This window comes from Microtus ochrogaster, chromosome 4, assembly GCF_000317375.1.
Source record: "Microtus ochrogaster isolate Prairie Vole_2 chromosome 4, MicOch1.0, whole genome shotgun sequence".
NCBI lineage: Eukaryota > Metazoa > Chordata > Mammalia > Rodentia > Cricetidae > Microtus > Microtus ochrogaster.
This window is the reverse complement of record NC_022011.1, coordinates 86,347,962-86,354,350: the sequence shown is the minus strand read 5'-3', so window position 1 is coordinate 86,354,350 and position 6,389 is coordinate 86,347,962. Positions and strand designations below refer to the sequence as shown.

The 6,389-nt window shown below is 46.2% G+C and overlaps 1 protein-coding gene across 2 annotated transcripts in view; it reads left to right on the top strand.

Moving 5' to 3' along the window:
• Nucleotides 1-6,389, top strand: part of Ccdc141 (coiled-coil domain containing 141) — a 152,643-nt gene that overhangs the window by 82,192 nt on the left and 64,062 nt on the right. The window lies entirely within an intron of this gene.

Sequence of the window (6,389 nt, the reverse complement as noted above, 5' to 3'; positions counted from 1 at the left end):
CTCTTCCTTCCTCCTTCAGCTTCTCCCCCCTCCCCCAGTCTCTTCCTTCCTCCTTCAGCTTCTCCTCCCTCCCCCAGTCTCTTCCTTCCTCCTTCAGCTTCTCCTCCCTCCCCCAGTCTCTTCCTCCCTCCCTCAGCTTCTCCTCCCTCCCCCAGTCTCTCCTCTCTCCTTCAGCTTCTCCCCCCTCCCCAGTCTCTTCCTTCCTCCTTCAGCTTCTCCTCCCTCCCCAGTCTCTCCTCCCTCCCTCAGCTTCTCCTCCCTCCCCCAGTCTCTCCTCTCTCCTTCAGCTTCTCCCCCCTCCCCCAGCCTCTCCTCTCTCCTTCAGCTTCTCCCCCCTCCCCCAGTCTCTTCCTTCCTCCTTCAGCTTCTCCTCCTTCCCCCAGTCTCTTCCTTCCTCCTTCAGCTTCTCCTCCCTCCCCAGCCTCTCCTCTCTCCTTCAGCTTCTCCCTCCCTCAGTTCATGGCCTTCTCTGTTTTCTCTTTCCAGAAAACAAAACAAAACAAAAAACAAACAGACAATAACAACAAAAAAATCTACCAGAATTCTCATTTCCTTTTTACTTGGCTATTTCACTGAACAAAGCCCCAAATAAAAGGTAACTATTAATAACCAAAGCTCACATTTAGTGAGAGCCTGCTATGTGCTTGGCACTGTGCCAAGGGCTTTGGGGACATTATCTCACTAATCCACACAGTGACTCCATGAAACACATACTAAGAATGTTTTCCTTCCACGGACAGGGGAACTGTGATACAGAGGGCTTAAGTGACTGGCAAACAGGATGGCAGAGCCAGTTTGTGACAAAGGGAGCTTTGGAATCCAAGTGCCCAGGCTCTTTTCTCCATGCTCTTGGGCAAGGTGCCAGGATCATTGACTTCCACGAGCATGCTCAGTTGGGCGCACCAGGCTGGGCTGAGAATTGGCTGGGCATGAAGGAGACAAGGGGACAGTGGGAAAGAGAAAGAGAGGGTGTGTGGGAAGTAGGGAGACTTGAAGATAGGGAGGTGACGGCCTTTCCTGGAGCAAGTATCAGCCAGGAAGATTGCATCTACGTTTAATCAGCAGCACTTACGCTTAACAGAATGAGAGGAAATAGATCTGTCCAAGAAGGTTAAACCCTGTTCTCGTTTGCCGTAGTTTTCTATAATTTCCTTGAAACTCAAAAAAAAAAAAAAATACAGTTTGAGGAATGAAGTAGGTAGAAGCGGTAAACATGGTTTCATTGCCCTTGAGCCCCATTTCACTCTTAGGTGTGTTTTAAAGTATGGCCATGGATGTCTAGGTATAGGGAATTTTCTTCCCAGAAGACGATCTGAACTGGACAGAGACATTTGATTCGGGTACTTAGATGGTTGCTATGGGACCATGCAAAACTGAGATTAGAAATAATCCAAGGTCTCCCAGAAAGAGCCAGAAACCGAAGGCCACAACAAGGGCAAAGGCTTCTCCTCTGTGGAACAACTACCAACAACTCTAGCTGCTGCGGCTCCCGACTTGGGTGTTGAGCCAGATGCCAGGTGAAGCTATTTTCCATTAGACTAGAGGGCCCAGGCATACCCAGCGTGGACCCATGTACCTACTGCAGCTGCTCCCTCCTTTTCCCCTCCTGATCCATGCCTGTTCCTTCCAAATGTCTTGAGCCAGGCAGACGACTGTCTGTCTATAAGATACAAGATACTTAGATATTGGACTGGGGCAGTCATATGATGACTGGCGTACGTGGTGAGGCCTGTTATTATCATTGGATCTCACAGCCCTGGCCAGTGTCATTCTCCTGGTCAGTCTGTCTGTGTTGTTCTCTCTGGCCAAAGGGAGAGTCCCCATGTGTGTGCAAATGAGGATGCAGCCAAAGCCCCCACCCACTCTCTGATCCCTGGAGTTCTGGTTTAGGTTGCTGCTTCCTACCAGGTACTCTGGCTCACAAATTCTAGATGCTGGCTTCTCTTATTTAGCTGGTGCCATCGCAAGCCTTTTGTTTTTGCTTCCCTTCTCTGGGTCACACATTTGTCTTCTCTCAGCCACTTAAGGCCCAGTGAGAAGTTTAATTCCTGCTTCTTACCCAGAAACTGAGTTTTTTGGTTCAGCTTCAGGCTCTACTCGTAGAGACAGAAATGTGGTCACAAGTTTTTACTGGTAAACTGTATCCTGTTTGCTCTATGTGAAATGCTTTGATTTTGATAGCGAGAGTTTCGATTGAAATGCTCTTATTTTCTCTTTCTCCCCCACTCCTCTCCCTTCTTCTCCCCCTTCTGTTTTGGGTCATGTTTTTGTAAGCTTGCATATTTCTTTGTTCATCTAGTCCAATTCTTTTGTCTCCATGTTCTTTCTTGTCATGATTTTTATACTCACCCCGTTTTCCAAAGAGGAGTCTATCATTTTGTCTTTTCAAGAGGCAGTTTGGCTCTTAATGGAAAAAATAAAATAAACACTAATTAGAACTGTTGCAAGAAAATTAAATTAATAACTAAGTAATTAGATTTTAAAAAATTAGAGTATGTGTCTGTCAGCATCTCAGAAGTATCAGTTTGCTTCATAATAGTATCAAGATACTGCTTGCCCCAAGATTTCATAATTGTACAAATCAATGCCACGTCCATGTGGTGGGGGAACTGACAGAAAAGGGAAATTGTTTCTTGGCAAAATATTTTTGATTCAGAAAGTTGATGCAAAGTAGAAATCCATTAAGAAAAAAATTACAGACATATTAGCATTTCCCTTGCAAGCCAGAGGACAGCGTGGCTGCTGACCCCAATCCCATATATTCTGTCTGGAACTTGTTCCTGTTTCTTCATCCGATCCATCTCCAAACGCTCAATTCCCATCAAAGGGAAGAAGAGAAGTTTTCCAAGAAGGAACTTTCCTGCCACAGCTAGCTGCAGTGAAGGTAGAGTTTAGCGTGGCAGCCAGGACAGCAAAGAGCCATTTGAACTTCTCTAAGTGTCTATATGGACTGTCACAGTGGTTCCTAGACTGTGAGATGCCAGCTGTGCCACCAGGTCACAAAACACCAAGGTTCCTGTTAGCGGACATCCCAAAATGTCATTGATCGGATGACATTTGATTCCACATCCAAGGAGTTTGACTGTGTGCACTGAGAGTTCCAGAATAGTGACTTTTAATCCTAAATCTGATTCTCTGTCCTCCTCCATCAAATTGAAATTCTCATTTAATATTTGTGATTAAATAATGCAACACCACTCCTTGCACATAGGAAACACCCAATACCTAATTTACTTTAGGGTTAAAAATCTATACAAAGAACCACGCGATTGTGTCAAATGATCACAGCAGGGTGAGACATTCCAAATAGTGGTACTCATTTAGATTAAACAGGAAGGCTACGGTTGAATTAGAGGAGTTAAGTATTTCTATTCCGATAACAAAGGTGGAATTTAGAATTGGAATATTAGCAGGTAGGGCTTTAAAAGCCTCTATTAGTTAATATTTTTACTGTTAATAATAGAAAAAAAAATCCAAACTCGGAAACTTACATCTGAATGAGATGAGACCATGAAAACTCCAAGCATGGTTGAGGAGAAAGTTTTTATTGTAGACATGAGGAAGAGCACAGCCAATGGCATCCGGAAGAGTCCAGAGCAAGGAGAGAAGCAGTAGACTAAACATGATCAGCAAACTGGACTGGGCCATGAGAGGGAGAGATAGGAGAGCGAGAGAGGAAGAGAGAGGAAGCAATGAAGACGCAGAGAGGAGCAAGAGAGCCCATGGCTGAAATGATAGGTGATACAGGAATCAGAGACTGGGTGAGGGGAAGCCCTGAGCTGGAGAGGTTGAGGGCAGGGGTGGGGTGAGAGGAGCTGAGGAGCCTCAGGTACCCTGTGAGCCTGGAGGCCAACATGTGCCTTGATGTGCTAAGGGGCACCTCTGTGAGCCATTTGTGCTGAGTTTCTTTTGGACCTGTCAATGTTTATTTGAAATTAAGTGTGCGGGGTGAATTGAGATGTTTGTCGTTACTCTTCTATAAGGAATGGGGGACAGAGTCACACTGTTTTTCTATCCTGGCATCAAATAGGCTTGAACTTCAAGCCGCCTCACAGAATAAATCATAGTAATGCCCATATTTCCTTGCTTCTTCTAAATCTGATCTACAACCTAAAGATAATTCTGATCATTGAGTGGCTTTTTATCTTTCCAGATGGTAGCATCTGTCACATGAGCAAGGGACCTTATATTATGATATTTTCATGCATTCCTTTGCATGCAATTATGATACAATAAGTTTCTGTCAATAGAGTGTGATAGCAACCAGTTTGAGAATCACAGTCAGGCTGAAAGCCTTGGCTTCTGGGCCCCTTTTCTCTTCCTGGGTTTTGCTTGGCATCATTCTTAACCAAAAGGTGGCCTGCTACCACGAACTGTTTGGTATTAAGGCACAGGATGCTGCAGTGGTTGGAAGTGCCAGGTCTGAAATCTAAGTGGCAATGATGAGTAAAAGCAACGATCGCCATTTCTTTTTCCAAGCACGGCTCCAACTTCAGAGCTCAAGACATGAAACGCACAGCAGGACCAGGCTACCTTGTGAAATATTCATTTGCCTTTCTTGCTTGTTAAAATTCCATTTAGGAGCTGTATGCTGCGAGCATCTATTAGCTCCGTTTCTAGCCCTGCATGAAGGAGGGTACCACTTTTCATTCTGTCTTATCATGGCTAAACATATTAGTTTCATCTCAGCTGAATATTTTGCTTCTGTGTAACTTTATTATCTGCTTCAATCCCATGCATGTGACTTCCTTCATATAAATTCTTCACATAAATATTCATTCTTCATATTTCTCAGACTAAGAGTTAATCAAGATGATGCTTATCCTCCACACAGTTTTTGTTTACACTGGCTAGCGCTATCTTGGTTGGTGCTACAGATGTTAATGAACTGTGGACAGAACTTGGGCCTCTTCTGCATTTGTCCATTCCAAAATCACGCTCAATGTTTTGTTAAGCAGGAGATCCCAAGCATCTAATGTCATGTCTGTCCCCATGCTGTTTGCATTCTGGTAGGGAGAGCCAACCAAGAAATCAATCTGCAAGTGAGCTGTCCTTCGGAGCAGGAGCTACTGTGTGGGATATGGTAGAGAAAGGCTGTGTGGCCGGAACTCTTTCAGGCTCTGGGGTCAAGGGAGGACTGACTAAGAAGACGGGGAGCTAAGCGGACCCTACAAAGAACACAGTGCTGAACAGGAAAGGACAGTGTGGCTGGAGGAGAGGTGGGCCAGAGGGGAGGAGAGCAGGAAACATGGCTGGAGTGGAGCTATATTACAGGCTCCTTAGGAATCGGAGGAAACACTCTCCTTTACATAGCTCTTGATGGACTTAGGGATCACCCTCTAGGGTGTACACTGATCTATCATTGCCCCCATTTTGCAGAATCAAACCTGGGCACAGAGATGTTCAACAGCTTGCTATAGCTGTAGGAGGTGGAGAGCTGGGTTGCTTGTCTGAGTTGTTCTGTTTGATGGCTAGCTATCGGTTCTTCTCCTCTTTCAGCTCAACTTGCATTGGTGGCAAGGAAGCAGGTGACTTCATGTCATGGACTTTCTTTTGTTCCAGTATGTTCAAGAGGAATTTCCTCTCTCTCTCCCTCCCTCCCTCCCTCTCTCTCTCTCTCTCTCTCTCTCTCTCTCTCTCTCTCTCTCTCTCTCTCTTCAATCAGGCTTCACTTTCCCTGCAGTTTTCTTTGTTTTTTTTTTTTTAACTTATTGAATGTGTGGAAAATGGCCATGACCTCAAGGCCAGACAGAGACACATCAACCTGTCACAGAACTGCAAAAACCTATTGGCATCCAGTCAAGAAGACACACATGAAGTATATGTGTGTTACCAAAACGGGACCCCTGGGGACAGAGGCCATTGTACACAGTGCTTCAGAGAAGGCAGACATAATTTTGAACAGAGACCAGGGCAGGCTGAGTGAAGGAGCCCAAGGGAAGGAACCATGGGAAGAGTTTATCTTCAGGCCAAGATGACCAGAACGGTCAGCTATGGCATAGCTATGGTAAAGCTACGGCACAGCCCCGCACAGCTATGGCACAGCCACGGCATAGCTATGGCATAGCTATACAGCCAAGGCACAGTTACAGCACAGGCACTGCACAGCACAGCCACGGCACATCCATGGCTCAGCTATGGCACAGCCACGGCACAGCTATGGCACATCCATGGCTCAGCTATGGCACAGCCACGGCACAGCCAGGGCACATCCATGGCATAGCTATGGCACAGCCACGGCACAGCTACGGCACAGCCACAGCACATCCATGGCACAGCTATGGCACAGCCACGGCACAGCTACGGCACAGCCACGGCACATCCATGGCACAGCTATGGCACAGCCACGGCACAGCTATGGCACAGCCACAGCACAGCTACGGCACAGC